The following is an 18,314-nucleotide window of genomic DNA, read 5'->3' on the forward strand; positions in this document are numbered from 1 at the left end:
GTGAGGTGTCTCAGTTGGGGGTCACATCAGTGAGGGTTGGAGGGTTTCAAGGTTGTTGGATTTTTTTGTGCTTCTCACTTGTGTAGTCCCCAACTGATTTTTCTGTGGGTCAGTGGTCCCTGACCCAAAAAGGTTCCCCTGCCCCGCCATAAATAAAGACAAAAGGTTTCAACATTGTGTTGGACATAAAGTAAAATATTAATTATATTTAAAATGAAGTTTGGTAAACTGACATGGGAAAGTTAAAGCACCTAATCTATTTAATACCTTTGCTTAATACTTCCTTTCTTACTGGTTAAGTTAAATCGTTCTCCCCAGCTGCAGCACTAGCGAAATGGAAACTCACCGTTAATTACATAATGATGCCTGGGCCATTAGCAACTTGCATTGAGGGGGGTTGTATTGAAATGGAATGTACCTTTTCGTTTGAGGTGAGTGGAAGGCTGTTTCAAAAACCATTGCGCACATCCTGGCACCCTTTGTCCAAAAGTAGCCAGGGTGTGTGCAATCCCTCATGTACTAGGGAACTGAGGGGAATATCTTGCCCTACTGACATGCATTGTCCCCAATGCAAGGCTTTTCCAAACAAGCTCAGTCTAGCCCTTCATCCAAAAATTACACAATCATCACCATCTGTTCTGCCTGCTTTTCTTGAGAGTGCTGGTTTTGTGGAATGCAGGACATCTCTGCAGAGTGCTCATATTGCAGACTGTAGACTCACTGAGCTTGTGGTCAAAGTCTCAGAGGGGTAGCCATGTTAATCTGTAACTTTAAAAACAACGAGGTCCTGTGGCACCTTAGGCTACATTTAGACGGCAAACCTCTTTCGAAAAAGAACGTCTAGACTACAACCAGTACTTTTGAAAAAGCAAGCTGCTTTTTTGAAAGAGAGCACCCAGGCAATCTGGATGCTCTCTTTCGAAAAAGCCCAGTTTGCATTACATAGTGCCTTTTTTTCAAAAGAGCATTTTTGAAAAAAAGGCATTCTTCCTCGTAAAATGAGGCTTTCCGTGGTCGAAAAAACTGCTGCGTTCTTTTGATTTACTTTCCAAACAATGCGGCAGCAGTCTAGACATGGGGAAGTTTTTTCGAAAAAAGGCCACTTTTTTCGAAAAAACCCTGTAGTCTAGACACACCCTTAAAGACTAACATAGATAGATAGATAACTTTAATCAGCAAAACCCACTTATTCAGATGACCTTGAGAGGAAACTTTTGGTAAGCTTGCTGGATAGTTCACAGCTACAATGCTTTTGCCCTTTTTTGTTTTTAAGTAGGGTCATGGCACCAATCACTTTCTGTTGGCCCAATCCAACTCCCATACATATTAGTAGGAGTCTTTCTGCTGACTTCACTGGAATTTGGATCAGATCAGACAACAAAGCAAACACATTCTGTTTCCATTGGAGTAGCAAAGATGTCAAGTAAACAGAACTCTTTGGCTACGTCTACACTGGCCCCTTTTCCGGAAGGGGCATGTAAATTTCACCAGTCGTCGTAGGGAAATCCGCGGGGGATTTAAATATCCCCCGCGGCATTTAAATAAAAATGTCCGCCGCTTTTTTCCGGCTTTTAAAAAAGCCGGAAAAGAGCGTCTACACTGGCCCCGATCCTCCGGAAAAAGCGCCCTTTTCCGGAGGCTCTTATTCCTACTTCAAAGTTCCAAATTCAAAGTAGGAATAAGAGCCTCCGGAAAAGGGCGCTTTTTCCGGAGGATCGGGGCCAGTGTAGACGCTCTTTTCCGGCTTTTTTAAAAACCGGAAAAAAGCGGCGGACATTTTTATTTAAATGCCGCGGGGGATATTTAAATCCCCCGCGGATTTCCCTACGACGACTGGTGAAATTTACATGCCCCTTCCGGAAAAGGGGCCAGTGTAGACGTAGCCTTTTAGTGTGAAGAGCAGGACACTTTTGGGAATATTTGAAGCCAAAATCTCTTACAAAAATGTTAGAGATTATATCAAATTCTACTGGGCTAAAAAGTAGCTAGACTCTAGTTGACTAGACAAAGGGAGATTATTGAATGAAACTGAACCTAATCCCAAATCTTTTATTCTTTTAGAGTGTGTCTACACTGCAGTATAGCTTGAAATAAGATGCACAATTTGAGCTACACAAATATCTTATTTCAACCTTATTTCAAAATAGTTTATTTTGTAATTTGGCACTGTCTACACAGTGCAAAATTTCAAAATAACCCGCTATTCTGAAATGTCCCTTACTCCTCATGGAATGAGGTTTACAGAGATGTTGGAATAGCAAGTCTGAAATATGGGCTTGCTGTTAAGATTCTGGTATCCCAAAACAGCATTGCAGTGTAGAAGTAGCCTTAGGGTGCATCTACACTGCACCCATATGTCGAAATAAGATAAAGCAATTCGAGCTCTGCAAATTGCATATCTTATTTCAATCTAATTTCGAAATAAAGTGCTATTCCAACAAGTCTGAATGAGGGCTATAGGGATGTTGGACTAGCATGCCCGTTATTTAGAAATATATTTTAAAACAATGGTGTGTTTAAAGACGCAGAATAGCTATTTCGGGATACTTCCAGCATCCCGAAATAGTGCTGCTGTCTAGATGTACCTCTATAAAAAAAGATAACAGAGATAACAAATCTTTCACTCTCTCATAAAAGAGATAACACAATTTGAATGCATGTCAGCACAGGAAAGATAACTCATTGCCTGCTGCACCTTTGATGGGAATTTACTATCACAGGGTTTAAGTGAGTCAACTGACTTAGAGCCTCATCCTTTGGACAGGTGCTAAGAGACTGAACCTTTGTGGTGATTCTTGTTCTTTTTAACTCTCCATGAGAATCTAGAATACAGAGGAGCCTCTCATTGGAATAAGCTGCCACTGGCCACACTCAGCAAATCTCCTATATCTGCTAATTTCCAGGTTGCTACAGTGAGTTGGGTGGATTTGAAATGGAAACCAACACTATTAGCTTAAATTTCTACCGACTTTGGGATCTGCAGTCAGAAAGCCTAAAAGAGCCTAAGCAAATGGTAAAATGAAGAGTAAATGCATGTGTGTGATTAAGTCAGCTCCCTAAATCACACATGTAGAATGTCTTCACAGGAGATTAGATGCTGGAGGATAACACTTTGCTGTTCTGGTGCCAAAATAATTGTATTACAAAAGGGCTAATCAATAGACATTTGAATGTTACTGTGATGATAACCATGCAAAGTGAACGAAAAATAACTCAGAAAGTTGTTTTTTTCCTGGGGTCAAATAAATGAAGCAAAAAGAAGCCATTCTAATTGTACAATCTCAGTAGGATTAAATTACAATTTATGTCAAAACCAGGAACTGATTTTTTAATAGGTCCCTCCTCTTACAATGTCTTCTAAGTGTGTAATTCCCCCCCACCATACCTTCTCCTTCCCTTCCTCCTGCCAGAGTGGGGAAACTTGGCAGCTCCTTCAAGGAAGGAAAAAGCTGTATTATTTCCAGTGCTTGGGAAGAGATGTTAACCATTTTCCTGCTCCCCCTTCTGTTCTGCAATGTGATTTGTCCTTTTCATATTTGTTCATTTTTTTAATTGTATCCTTTGGTATATATGGTTGTGACTATTTTCTTCCACTATTTGATCTGAGGAAGTGGGTCTGGCCCACGAAAGCTCATCATCTAATAAACCATCTTGTTAGTCTTTAAAGTGCTACATTGTCCTGCATTTTGCTTCAACTACCCCAGACTAACACGGCTACATTTCTATCATTTTCCTGCTAGGCACTAGACAGTATCTAGTCACCCACGCTATGTCTACACAGCAGCATTATTTCAGAGTAACTGACATTATTCTAAAATAACATAGTGCATGTCTACACTACACTACAAGCCTTTATTGTGAAATAATGTCGAGCTAGAGGACTTCTTACTCTGACTCCTGTAACCCTAATTTCATGAGGAGTAAGGGAAGTCAAAGGAAGAGTGTTCTTCCTTTGACTTCGTGCTGTTTAGATAATGCCAAAAGCCAAATTATGCTGTTTCGAACTAAAACTACGCAATTGTCATAGCTGAAGTTGCGTTGCTTAATTCAACTTTATCCATCGTGTAGATGTGTCCCCAATGATAAACGCTACTACGAGAATACATATTACCTTGAGGCCAAGGAGATAAAACCTTTGTAAGTATTACAAAATATCCATTCTTTGTGTGGAAGAAAAGAGAAAATGTTCTTACTCATAGTGTACTTAAAGGAATCTACAGATTCATTTAGTTACAGTTAACTCTTGGCAATACAGGCAGTCCCCGAGTTACGTGGATCCGACTTATGTCGGATCCGCACTTACGAACAGGGCTTTCTCGCCCCGGAGCTCGCAGGCAGCGGGACCGCCCAGAGCGCAGCGGTCCCGCCACCTCGATCTCCGGGGCGAGAAAAGCTGCTCCGGGTGCCCCTGGTCTGCTGGGGACCGTCTCCAGCAGACCAGGGACACCTGGAGCAAAGCCGGGGAGGCGAGGGGTCCCGCGCTCTGAGGCTTTGCTCTGGCTTTGCTTTGATTAGTTTCAGCAGCGGCTGAATCAGGACACCTGGGGCAGAGCAGCTGGGGTGCTGCTGGGTTGATCCAGTAGCGCCGAGGAGCGGCGGCGCTGCTGGACCAACCCAGCAGCACCCCAGCTGCTCTGCCCCAGGTGTCCCCAAGTCAGCCGCTGCTGAAACTGACCAGTGGCTGACTACGGGAAGCCCCTGCCCTGGGCTTCCTGGAATCAGCCGCTGATCAGTTTCAGCAGCAGCTGACTTGGGGACGCCTGGGGTTCTTAAGTTGAATCTGTATGTAAGTCAGAACTGGCGTCCAGATTCAGCCGCTGTTGAAACTGATCAGTTTCAGCAGCGACTGAATCTGGACGCCAGTTCCGACTTACATACAGATTCAACTTAAGAACAAACCTACAGTCCCTATCTTGTACATAACCCGGGGACTGCCTGTACTATAGTAAAGAATAAATAAGATCAAATCCCTCAACCTCTCTTTATAAGTCATGTGCTCCTGCCCCCTAATAATTTTTGTTGTCCTCCACTGGACTCTCTCTAATGTGTCCACATCCTTTTTATAGTGGGGGGCCCAGAATTGGACGCAAGACTCCAGATGTGGCCTCACCAGTGAAGAATAAAGAGGGAATAATCACTTCAGTTTATCTGCTGGCAATGCTCCTCCTAATGCACCCCAATATGCCATTAGCCTTCTTGGCTTCAAGGACACACTGTTGACTCCTACCCAGCTTCTCATCCACTGTAATCCTCAGGTCCTTTTCTACAGAACTGCTGCTTAGCCAGTTGGTCCCCATCCTGTGGCATGCTTGGGATTCTTCCATCCCAAGTGCAGGACTGTGCACTTGTGTTTGTTGAACCTCCTCAGATTTCTTTTGATCAAATCTTCCAATTTGTCTAGGTCACCCTGGACCTTATCCCTACCCTCCAACGTATCTACCTCTTCCCCAACTTAATGTCATCTGCAAACTTGATGGCCAAGGGTTCAATCTATCCCCTCAGCCAAATCGTTAATAAAGATGTTAACAAAATCAGGTCTAGAACTAACTCTTGTGGCACTCCACTTGATACTGACCGCCAACCAGACATCCAGCTGTTGATCACTACCCTTTGAGACTGACAATCTAGCCAGCTTTCTATCTACCTTACCAATCCATTTATCCAATCTAAAGTTCTTTAACTTGCTGACCAGAATACTGTGGGAGACCATATCAAAAGCTTTGCTAAAGTCAAGGTATATCACATCCACCGACTTCCCTATGTCCATAGAGCCAGTTACCTCATCATAAAGGGCAATTAGATTGGTCAGGCATGACTTGCCCTTGGTGAATTCCTGATCACTTTCCTCTCTTCCAAGTGCTTCAAAATGGTTCCTTGAGGCTCCCCTCCATAATTTTCCCAGAGACGGAGGTGAGGTTGACTCGTCTGTGGTTCCCTGGGTTCTCCTACTTTCTTATTTTAAAGATGGGCACTACATTTGCCTTTTTCCAATTGTCCGGCACATGACTGCATGAGCCCCTACAATGTCCCAGTCCCCACCCCTTGCGTTTTTTTCTCCATGCAGCTGCAACAGTGACTCTGTTAGGCACTCTCCTGGATCCTCCAGCACAGATCAGAAGGTGAAAAAAATGTACACAGGATGAAATCTTTAATGAACCAATGCAATCTGCCTGCACTGACAGAGCACAACTGAATGCTTGGAGGAGAATGATGTTACAGAGCATACTCACTGAACAGGAGGAGAGGAGAACATGCAGGGAACACAACTGTAAGATGTAGGATGAGACCTTGAGGCACATGGGGGATCAAACAGAGCTGATGAGGTACATGAAGTAGAGGTGCAGGAAAAGTATCAGGAGTACAGAGTTCCCATGTACTCTCTGATAAACCACGAGGTTTACCGGTAGTTCGGAATAGGAATCCTAGTTCGAACTACCTAGTTCGAGCCCCGTGTAGCCGCGCTGCACGGGGTTCGAACCAGCGGGGTTTTAAAAATGGCGGCTCCCTGCTTATGCAAACGAAGCCCGGGAAATTCAAATCCCGGGCTTCATTTGCAAGTGCGGTATGCCTACATTACCCTCCTAGTTCGAACTAGGAGGGTAGTGTAGACATACCCTTACTTAGCCTGCGTTTTACTGCTCCTTACTGCAGTCCAGGCTGCCTGTGTATGGCTTCGTGAGCCACAGGATCAAGGGGTAGACTTGGTCTCCAAGGTCTCTATTGGCATTTCAACATCTCTAATGGTAATTTTCCAGTCTGGGAAGAAAGTTCCATCTTGTGGGTTTCTGAAGAGACTGGAGTTCCTAAAGATGTGCACATCATGTACCTTTCTCTACCATTCCACACTGATGTTGGCGAACGTGATCTGCCAGTGCCTGCAACACCCTTGAGAAGTACCCCTTGCAGTTTATGTACTTTTTGGCAAGATGGTCAAGTGCCAAGATAGGGACATGAGTTCCATCTATTGTCCCACCTCAGTTAGGGAATCCCTTTGCATTGAAGCCATCCACTATGTCCATCACATTTCTCAAAAATCACTATCCTTCCTAGCAGAAGCATGTTGATTACCTTGGCTACTTGGATCACAGCAGTCCACCCTTGATTTACAAACTCCAAATTGATTCCCAACTAACTGTAGCAATTTGGTATTGCGAGCTTCCAGGAGGCTACTGCCACTTTCTTCTCAACTGTCAGAGTGGGCCTCATCCTGGTAACGCTGTTCTTCATGAAAGTGGCCTTACACATGCAAAAGTTTTGTAGCCACTGGTCATCGTCCCATAGCTGCATAACTATGTGCTCTCACCAGTCCGTGCTTGTCTGACAGCACCAGAATCAGTGTTCCACCGTGTCAACAGGACCTACTGCTACAGCATATGCCAATTGCTCCACTCAATGGTTCCTGCACTTCTGTGTTTGTGGCCTCCTCGCATTCTTCCTTTTGCCCTGTTGTGGTGTCTGCATGGATAACCAGTGAACAAAGGGTGTGAAAAGATTGTTTGCTGTTGCTTTCAAGCAGGGAGGAAGGGAGAAGATGAGTGCATCATGGGAGGCTGATGACATGTACCCAGAACCACCTACTGCAATGTTTCTGTCCCATCAGAAATTGGGAGCCTAACCCAGAAGGCAAAGAGGCTTTTGACAGGCTAACCCAGAAGGCAAAGAGGCGTAGCGAAGAGGGTGCAAGCTGGAGTGCCACGCCAGAGGGGCGCCGGGCTGGGCTGGGAGCAAAGCGCACGCTGCTCTGGCCCACGTGATGCTTTTGAACAGAGACCGGGAGTTGGCTAAGTGCTCCCGGCTCTCTACACGCTGCGAGCTGAGGCAGCAGGGCTGGGTGGCAGCAGAAGCCACTTTAAAGGTTAGAATCCCTTACCCGGCTGTTCTCTTCCTCCTGTGCCTGGCTCTAAGGTTACCAGGTAGACCCCCCAAAAAATGGACACACTTGATTGTGAGTGGGGGGAGGGACCAGCCAGGAGGAAGGGGGGCGGGCTGGCGGGGGGGTATCAGGAGTTGGGGCGAGAGCTGGACGGGAGGAGGGGGGCAAGAGGAAGGGGCGCGGGAAGCAGAGCTGGCGGGGGCGGGATGCAGCTGGAGTCCAACAGGCCGTGCCCCAGCAGGTGACCCAGCCCCCCCAAGAAAAAGCCGGTGATGGCGTTACCTCACCCAAAGTTCATCTTTAACTTTTTGTTTTGCACTGTGGCTTCCCCAGGTCTGTCTTCCTCCCTCCCTGCTCCTGGGGCTACAGACAAACAAGCCCCAGAGCCACTTTGAAAAGGTGCTGATTTGAAGCTGACTTTGAAGAGGTGCTAATTTCCCCCGGACAATAGGGGCCTTGGAGCTCGGCTCCTTCAATAATCCTTGATTAAAATAGTGATAGAAATGGAGCCGTGTTAGTCTGGGGTAGCTGAAGCAAAATGCAGGACAATGTAGCACTTTAAAGACTAACAAGATGGTTTATTAGGTGATGAGCTTTCGTGGGCCAGACCCACTTCCTCAGATCAAATAAAGCCTCGAATGTGGGCAGAGTTGCAAACAGCTGCTAGCTCAGACTCAGGAAGCAGCTCAGGGAACAAGCGGCACACATGCTTTCTGAGTGCCCGGACTTGGTTGCGGGACCCCCAAGCACCAGCTTAGGGGTCCCTCTCCCCACATCCAGACCCCCACGAGTACCCTGCCCCGGCCCCCTGAGTGCTGTGCTCTGCTTCTCACCCCCCCGTCCACACCCCCCACAAGTGCCCTGCCCCCCGTCCAGACCCCAATGAGTGCCCTGCGCCCCCTGCCCAGGTCCCCTGAGTGCTGTGCCCTGCCCCCCCATCCAGACCCCCCATGAGTGCCCTGCCCCCCCATCCAGACCCCTACAAGTACCATGCCCCCCTGCCCAAAACCCCCACTGGTACCTGCTCCCTTGCCCAGACTCCACAAATGCCCTGCCCCCCCCAGACTCCCATGAATACCATGCCCTCCTGCCCAGAACCCCCATTGGTACCCTGCCCCCCTGCCCAGTCCTGAGTGCCCTGCCCAGGGCCTCACCTGCCCCCTGCTTAGGGTGCCCCCTGTTTACGGCCTCACCAGGACTCTGCTCCTGCCTCCTACCTCCTGGCCAGACACCTATCCCCAGCTTGTTCCTGTAGCCTATTTTCCTTCCAGATTCTGCACCCCCATTCCAATCCCACTCACTGGCAGCCTTGTCCCGCACACTGGATCCCTCATTTTACCCCCACCTCAGAGTGTGGAAGGGCCCACAAATTCCACTAACCTTCAAACCCCAGAAGAATTAATCTGGCCTGATGCTTTGAGCCTCAGTTCTATCTACCCTCCATGGGACTGGGGTGCCAGGGCAGGGAGGTGACTCAGTTGGGGCCACATCAGTGGAGTATGGGGAGGGGGGCTAGGAGGTTTTTTTTGCATCTCACTTGTCTGTTCCCTGACTTATTTTTCTGTAGGTCAGTGACCCCTGACCCATAACAGGTTCCCTGCTCCTCCCAGGGTCGAGCTCAGCTATGCGACAGATTTGGGGCCCCCACCATTCGGCAGGAGGGGGCACCAATTTTGCCTTCGCCCCCGGGTGCCTAACACCCTCGCTACGCTTTTGACCAAGAAAGTTTATTGGCTTTTGACCAAGAAAGTTGGCAATAGTCTGTCTACTGAGATTTTCTTCCCTCCTAATTTGTTACTCCAAAGTGATCTATAGAAAAGTAACCTACCTAAGACAGCCACTGACTTTGCCTTAATCACTGTATTCAGTGCCAGGCATTCAAAACCGTTCCCAGCTGATTTTCAAATGTTATGGCTAGGGCAGAATTTTTAAGAGTTCATCAGTAGAACTGTGAGGAAGAAATTAGGGAGGGATTTTGAGATTTCAAAATTTGGCTTCATTTTGAATCTGAATGAAACCCCAAATTTTTCAGTGAAGGAAAATTTTGGGGAAAAAAAGTTAGTTTCAGATTGATCAACATGATGTCATAAAAATATTTTAAAAAATCTAAATGAAAATTACTTTCAAAGTGAAAAATTCAAACGTTTATACCAAAAATGCATTGTATGAACTTCTCTTCTTGTATTTCTCCATAAGATATTTCACTGAAATCAATGCAGTTTTGCAAAGGTTTTTGATTTCCACGGAACTGCATTTTCCAAAAGAAAATGATTCTGTCAAAGATTTTTTTGTACTAGCTCTACTCATCATCCATTAATTTACCTTAATTCGGGCCAGATTTTCATAAGTGCTTAACACCCCTCTTGTACCCTTGCATGCTGAGTTCTATTGAAAATTCTGGCCTTCCTGCCTAGATGCTGTTGTGATAGTCACATTAGGAAGGATTTTTGAAATAAAGAAATAAATTCTTAGTGCTCTCTAAAAAGTTATCCAGCACGTAAGCTGGCAGTCTGCCGAGCCAGATCCTTAGGTGGTATAAATGGGTGCAGTTCCAGTGACCTCATGAGAATTCTCAGAAACTTAATGACACTTTCTCTCTCTCTAGTTCAATCATATTTTCCCTCATTCAGGGGAAAGATCAGTGGCAGCTATGCTGATTTTAGCTCTTTGGAGGGCCTGCAGGTTCACTATGAATAAAAGAAACCATTTGAGACTTGTTTCTTATACTAAATGGTAGCTTCCTTCTGTTAATCAGATTAACATTTTGAAGCATATCTTCCAAGAACTTGGGCACTGATCAATTTACTCCTTTTCTCTTAGGCTATGTCTACACCGCAGGCTTCTTACGCAAGAGCTTTTTGTGCAAGATTTCTTGTGCAAAATGTTCTTGCGCAAGATGCGTTCACACTGCCAAGTGCTTTTGTGCAAGAGATGTGCTTTTGCGCAAGAGCATCCACGGCAGTGTGGACACTCTCTTGTGCAAGAAAGCTCTGATGGCCATTTTAGCCATAGGGGTTTCTTGCGCAAGAAACCCATTGCCTGGCCACACATGCCTTTTTGCGCAAGAGTTCTTGTACAAAAAGGTTTATTCCTCATGGGGAGAGGAATAACTCTTGCGCAAAAAGCCCTGTGTTCTTACGCTTTAGTGTACTTTTTCATGTGCAAGAACGGGCTTGAAGTGTGGATGCTCCACAAGTTATTGCGCAAAAACACCTGTTTTTGTGCAACAACTCTGCAGTGTAGACATAGCCTCTATGCGTTGGTATGAAAGAAAGAACTGAGAAAGCAACTTTGGGTTCATGGGTCTCCTTAAGTTACAAGGCGTTTCTGGCTCACTGAAAAGCCAGGGATCGTTCTAAGATATTTGTCAAAACTTGGGAGCAAGACAGTGAGGAGTAAAATGTTCCAACCTTTGGTAAATATTTTGTTAGAGTGAATGTTGAGAAAACAGTTTTCGGTGCAGAGGAAAGCACAGAGACAGAATCACTGTCTACATGACTAGTTGTGTGCATGAAACTGCTTTCACCTCCATCGTTAATTCTTACCTACCAAGGCATGTGCTGAGTTTTCATGATATTGGGCACATAATTCACTGATTTTTTAAATCATATGCCTATCTGTAATACTAACCAAAACCACCCCTACCCCAGAAGCATACCGACTCCCCAACCACCAAATTATTTCGAAGATCTCGGTGAGAAGGATCTCACCTCTATCCTCATTAGGTTACATCCTCCCTTCCTGTACCTTTGCCCCAGCAGCATCAAGTGCCACAGCCTCTCTCGTTGTCAGATCTCCCCTTCCAAGGCACTGGAGAGATCAAGCTGAAAAATCAGGGCTGGCCCTGCTTCCCTTTTCATCATCAGGCATAGTTGGTGCAAGGTCTTTGCACATTATCTCAAGACAGGATTCACAATGTCCATTTAACTAAAATAGAGGCAACTAGGCAAAACAATCCCCAGCCCCGTCCTCTATAGCTTCCTTATTGTATAAGAAGAAAAAATAAAGACATCAATCAAATTGTGCTATCATGGCAAATGCATCCCTAGGAGGCCATATACTTGGCCCCATTGTGTAAGGATTTGCATGTAGAACTTCAAACTGCATTCATGTCTGGCTAATAAGAATCTATACCCGATTTTCCTCTTTTCCCATAATTTTAAACAACGTAACTCCAGCAATTTCAGTAAGTTGACTTACGTGGATGTAAATGAGAGGAGAATCAGATCTTGGTGTGCATGCTGTTTCCTAGAATTACAAAACACCTTTTTTACTGAAGCTTTGTCCAAAACATAAATCATTTTAATTAATTGGGAGGGGGAAGCATAAAGACAGCTTGACATTATTACCACCGTCTCAGTTGTAAACCCAAAGATTTACTAGGTAGCTTTCTGGGAAACATGCTGAAGTCAAGAAATTAATTTAGAAAAATGTCAGAAGCCAAGTAACCGGTCTTATTTGTTTTGCCACAATTATATTTTAGATCCCATGGCCACTAGTCCAAGTGAAGTCCATGTCTGTACAATCTACTATGTATGACACCATGGGTTCTCAGTACAATCTCATTCCTAGGTGCTACAACTGGCCAAACAATATTCATCAAATATTTTTTTCAACTGATTTCACAATATTGGGCAAATAACAGCCTTAGCCTACATCTTCACTGCAAGTTTTTTTTGGCAGAGAATATGCTAATGAGGGACTCTTTAGCATGCGTCGCAAGCTCATTAGCATATTTTCTGCTGTTTCTTTTCACGCAAAGGGTTTTTGCGCAAAAAGAAGCAGCGTGGATGTTGGGGGGTTTTTTTTGCACAAAAGCCCTGTATCGCACAAGATCCTTATGCCTGTCCCAGAGAGGCATAAGGATCTTGCACAAAACAGGGCTTTTGTGCAAAAAAAACCCCCGTCCACTCTGCTTCTTTTTGTGCAAAAACCCCTTGAACAAAAAGAAACAGCAGAAACTATGCTAGTGAGAGCATGACTCAGGCTAATGAGTCCCTCATTAGCATATTTTCTGCCAAAAAAACTGGCAGTGTAGACGAAGCCTTGCTGTTATTTTAGTTCTACAGAGAACAGTTTAGTACGACAGATAAGCATACAGTTAAAAAACCAGTGAATTATTTGCCCACATGATTAATTGATGAATACTAGTTGCCCAGCTCTAGTCCCTAGGAATTAGGCACACTTAACTTGAAGCAAAGGGGGAACACAGTGCTGCTCCCTGCAGTGAGGACACCAGAGCAATCCTATCAGAGGTAGAATCCTAGGGCTGAAAGAGACCTCATGAAGACATTGAGCCTAGCACCCTGCTCAAAGCAGGACCAACCCCAACTAAATCTTTACTTGGATTAGAGGCTGTGAAATTTACTATGCACCTGGCTACTACAGGCTGAACTTCTCTAATCCGGCACTCTCTGGTCTGGCAACATCAGTGGTCAGGCATGATTTTAGTTAGCTGGATGTTCACTTATGGTTTCCCATGGTTACATAAAGTTTGTTTACAGTCACCAGTCCTGGCTCTCAGTTCTGTGCTGGTTTTTAGCACTAATTTATTCCTAAATGTCTTTTAACATCCTAGAAAGCAGTATTGACTTCCCACGGGGTGGCTAATCCTCTGGATCAGCACCAGTCAGGGTCCAAGGGTGCTGGACTAGAGCGGTTCAATCTGTACGCACTTTCTCTGGGCAAATTGCTCCAGGAGAAGCAGCCCATGAACTCCCTTGAGAAAAGCAGCTACAATTCTACTAGCATTCATATGGTTTATTGTAGGGGCTGGGAAGTCAGCTTTCTACAACTCTCTGCATGCCGCTATTTAAGCAACATACTAAATAACAAAGCCACCATCATTTGTAGACTGCAAGCTCCTCAGGGCAGAAACCTCGCCTTTTCCATGGTCTCTACAAGATGAAACAACAGTGTCTCCATTTAACACATAAGCTACCGAGGGCTGAGTTCTGGAATATTCAGCATCTGAAGTATTCTGTTTAGATGAATGGCGATGCTAACTGAGGTCACGATTGCTATGGCTTCTGTTGAGCGGAATGGAGGGCAGCCATTCCTGTCAAGGACAGTAGGGTCAGGGTCCCAGAAACATGAAATCCATTAAAGCACATGATCCAACCAATATTTGTTGGGAAATTCACAAAGCTTTGGAGCAAAAGTTAAAGTTTGCGTTGAGCTGAGTTTCTGGTATCTGCCTAAGTTATTCAGAACTAAGAAAATAAAACTTGGTTGGTCTAATTCTCATTTTCACTATAGCCCCTTTACACTCTGGCATGTAATGTACGTTAAGCAAAGGGACCTTAAGCCTGGTCTCTATACAGTTTTTTGTACTAGTGTAAGTGTTTTGATTAAGAGTGTACTTTTTGTAACCAGTTATTATGCTAGTGTAGACTTGGTCATGGTGGTATAAAGGTGTCATATACTGGTAAAACTTATTCCCCCTCTTGTATGGGAAGAGATTTGATGGCAATGTAACTGTATCCCTACCATGTGGATTGTACCACTTTAACCACACTGGTATAGTTCAAGTCGTATGAAGATTGTAAACAAGCCCTCCATGTAAATGATAATCAGGCCCCTTTGTTTACCCTTGAGTAGCCCATCAGGGATCATGGAGGGGCTCTTTCCCCTCCAAGTCAGTGGACGGCCACTCTGACCACTGAGTCCTTGAAGTCCTTACTCTCGGGCCTGTGGTCAGACCAGAGCAATAGTTGGTGGGTCAATCACCCTCTTCAGGGCTGGCAGCTCTAGTCCTCGGCCTCGGGACGATGCTCAGGTTGAGCCAACCATCCAGGTTCTATATAGCCCTGGCATGGGATCAGAGCAGGATGGCAACCAAACAGTCAGAACAGTGGTCCCAGGCCCTGGTTTGGTTCAGGGCAGGGCAGGGCAGCAAACAAACAGTACAGTGGCCCCAGCCCTTCATTCTCAAGGTCTTTCTGTCAGGCACCTTTCACCCCATTAACTGTAGGACTCTTGTACATTTTAAAGCTGGCGGCTGTGTGCAGCCCAGGGCCCGCAGGAAGTCCCTTGTGCATTTCGATAGGCGCTTCCGCATTTCAAAGTGGAAGCACCCACGTGGAGCCCAGAGTCAGTGGGACTTCCTGCTGGCCCCAGACTGCACGTGGAGTTCCAATTTTGAAATGCAGAAGTGCCTATTGACTAGCCGAGTAGTCGATGGAAATTCCATCAACTACTCAACTAGTAAATTAATCATTATTTAACATCCTTAGTTGGAAAGAGACAATATAGGCCGTGCTCCTGTTCCCTCTGAGGACAACGGAAGCAGGTTTGGATCCACAATAAAACCAAAATACTAGAAAAGGCTCATGGTTGTGGTGGAGAACATGGTACTTCCCCATAACAGTTCTGTAACTTCCTCATAACAGCTACAATTTACACTAAAGCAACATCTTTATAACGCCCGCATGCTGAGGAAAAAAAAAAAAAAGATGGAGAGAGAGAGAGAGAGAGAGAAAGAAAAGTAGCAGTTTTTCCTGGAAAATATTAAATTTTCAAACATATCCCTATTGAAGCTCAATAGCTATCACTGCCTAAGTTCAGATAAGAAAAATAACAACTTTCTGTAGAAAGGGGAGGGAGCTATAAAAGTTCCTGTTCATTGGATATGCGGAGACTTGCTAGAATGGGCTTCACGGATTCTACCCAGACATTAATTTATGTTATGAAGTGAGTTGGAGCTAATAAGTTAATTGGAAGTTTCACATACAGGAAAGTGATATAGTGTGTTTGTAGTGTAATCAGCACATTGCTTTTCCATACTGGTCAGCAGTGGGAATCTCTCAGCACAGCATGTGGTGTTTGCCAACTTGTGTTAATCTTGTTTCCATAGGAGGCAGAAGCACGATTGCTTTCCATAGAGCACCTTGAACCAACCTCAACAATTACCCTCCAGGACTTAGTTCAGACACAGGGAATACACAGGGAAAAAAGAATACAGTGTGTGCATCCCTAGGCTGCGTGGTGCTGAGGTGAAGACAACTGCCTTAATCACAAACAGAAAAATATAGAGGGCTGTGGTGAGAGAAAAGTCAGCTGCTTGAGAGGTTTCCCCTTTTTCTGTATCATCTGGGCTACATGCAGCCCATTGCCCTTCTGCAAAAAAATGGAGATATGACTAGGACCCAATATTCTTTACTGCCTATGTGAACAAAAATCTATATGACAAAAGACTAGTTCATGCTGCACTCAAAGCAGATTCACTTCTAGTATACATTAGTTTGTATGAGACCAGAATCTGGCCTGGAACCTTAAAGGCAGATTCTAATACCTTTACTCAACGTTTAATTGTACTGGGAGTTGTTATCATTGAAACAGATCTTGGCATATCTTGTGGGGTAAGTGTTATTAAAAGCGATGTAGGGTATGACACTATGCCTTCATATTTTTGTAACCCCTCCTGTTCGCTAGCCCAGTGTGAAGTTATTCAGCATAGGGGAAGGGTTGTGGGAGGCTAGGCCTGAGGCTGCTTGGTGTGCTCTGCATTGTGTATTGTGTGTGTGTGCACCTCAGACCAGACCCACTCAGACAAGCCACCAGGAACAGGCTTTATTCTGTAAAAAACATAAAACAGGATCACATTTGAGCAGCCCCTCCTCTCAGCATGCAGCCTGTGTGCTACTTCTAGCACAGTCCCTGTTGAGACCCTGCCGGGGGCAGAGGGTACATCCTGGCAGGAACCAGGAAGTTCTCCCAACATGCTGCGGTTTGTAGTCCACAACTTGTAGTTCCCAGGGCTGCTGCTGAAATACACTGGACCTTGGGCTACATTTTTATGGAAATATATGTTTGAATATGAATATGCATAACTTGAATATCCTTTATGTAAAGTAGGGCAAACAACCTATAATTCAAGAGCCTGTGATCCCCTAAATGTGTATATTGAATTTGTATGTATGTATCATTCTTGTGTGTGAAGTTACAAATATGAAATGTAAACCTGTTTTACTAATTCTGGGTCTTCTAGTGAAAGCTGTCAGTGGTACTTAAGGAACTTAATGGCCCGAAGATAATGGTCTGTAAATGGTTTTGTTTTTCCTGTAGGCCTAAACTACAAACATGTAACCATGCCACCTGATGTTGGAATCTATCTTGAATATGACATTTTTCCATTGGGATGGGGAGAATGGAACAAAGACTTTCTGCCCTGGGAAAATTCTATTTAAGGGATGGGAATCAATCAGTTATAGTCTTCAGGTGGCTTTTGAAACAGCCTCTCCACCCTAAGAAGATACACAAAAGCACTTGAAAGAAAAGAGAATTGTAACGTGAGGTGTGGAGGAGCATTGCTGGGCCCGGTCAGAGGAAAAGATTAGCTCAGACTTGTAGAATTTTACTTGAAATAAGGACTTGAGTGAGGACTTATGATTTGTAACAACTTCTCTTGGTGTATTTGGTGTAGCTGGTGTGTTTTGTTTATTTTAGGTTAGTAACTTGCTTTGATTTGACTGTTTTCACTCACAATCACTTAAATCCTACTTTTTATACTTAATAAAACACTTGTTTATTATCAAACCGAGTGTAAATCATTCTTACCTAAGGGGGAGGGGGAATCACCAGCTATGCATATTAGCCAAATATATGAGTAAATTTAGGGAACTGTGGGTTGGATGAATGGGTGCACTGTGGATTAACTGTGGGTGCGCTGTGCAGTGGCCGCTAAATCTGGGCATCATGTAGCAAAACCCTTTTGTGCATGTGGACCTTTACAACTTCCAAGGCTCTTCAGAGTTCTTTCCCACACTCATAAACACTGATGTCTCTCAGAGCTTTCTCTCTGGAGGCCTGCTTCTGGGTCCATGGCTCTCTCTCCTGACCCTTTGCTCGAACTCCAGGTTTGGGAGAGGGTCCCAGCTCCTCCCACCAAACTCCCACCTTACTTCTATTGTCTGAAGTCCTTTCTGCATTAGTTCCCTGACTTGGCACCAGCTCAGCCTCATGCTCCTGCACTCTAAAATGATGCACTAATTGTTCTATGACTCCAATTAACCCTTTCATTACTATTGTGGGGGTTCATACCCCATTACAGACTGATTCACTTCTGTCAAATCATCAGACTCATACTGGCATAAAAATGCAAAGGTTTATCAGGCACAATATATATAGTGATTCAGATCCCTCTCTTGTATAATACCATTGTAGGCAGTGGAATTACTCTTGGGATAAATAGGGCCCAATATTTATAGCATATCTATGTACTGTACAAAAATACAAATTGTCTTTAGCAAATATCTAATATATCTCTTCTAGCTATCTGTGTAATAAAAATCTGCTGCAATATTTATTTACTGTGTTATTCAGAAGCTGGAAGTGAAGCCTGGAGTCACATGAATGGATTTGAGAGAGCACTGTTTGCTTTTCAACTGCAAGGCTATAACACTGCAGGGAAATTTGATTTATGAAACCTACCTTCCATGTC

At 44.6% G+C, this 18,314-nt stretch overlaps 1 protein-coding gene across 2 annotated transcripts in view; it reads right to left on the reverse strand.

Moving 5' to 3' along the window:
* Nucleotides 1–13,808, reverse strand: part of GPRIN3 (GPRIN family member 3) — a 98,576-nt gene extending 84,768 nt beyond the window's left edge. Inside the window, exons 1-2 of one of the 2 annotated variants that reach the window (XM_075929591.1) lie at nucleotides 13,715–13,808; nucleotides 12,074–12,121 (exon numbers count right to left, since the gene is read on the reverse strand). The gene's annotated coding sequence lies outside the window, so the exon portion shown is untranslated. Of the gene's footprint in view, nucleotides 1–12,073; nucleotides 12,122–13,698 lie in introns of both variants that reach the window. The other variant, XM_075929592.1, reaches the window with a different exon arrangement.
* Between the last annotated feature and the right edge of the window lie 4,506 nt (nucleotides 13,809–18,314).

The sequence above is a fragment of the Pelodiscus sinensis genome, chromosome 5 (assembly GCF_049634645.1).
Source record: "Pelodiscus sinensis isolate JC-2024 chromosome 5, ASM4963464v1, whole genome shotgun sequence".
In the NCBI taxonomy this organism is placed as follows: Eukaryota; Metazoa; Chordata; order Testudines; family Trionychidae; genus Pelodiscus; species Pelodiscus sinensis.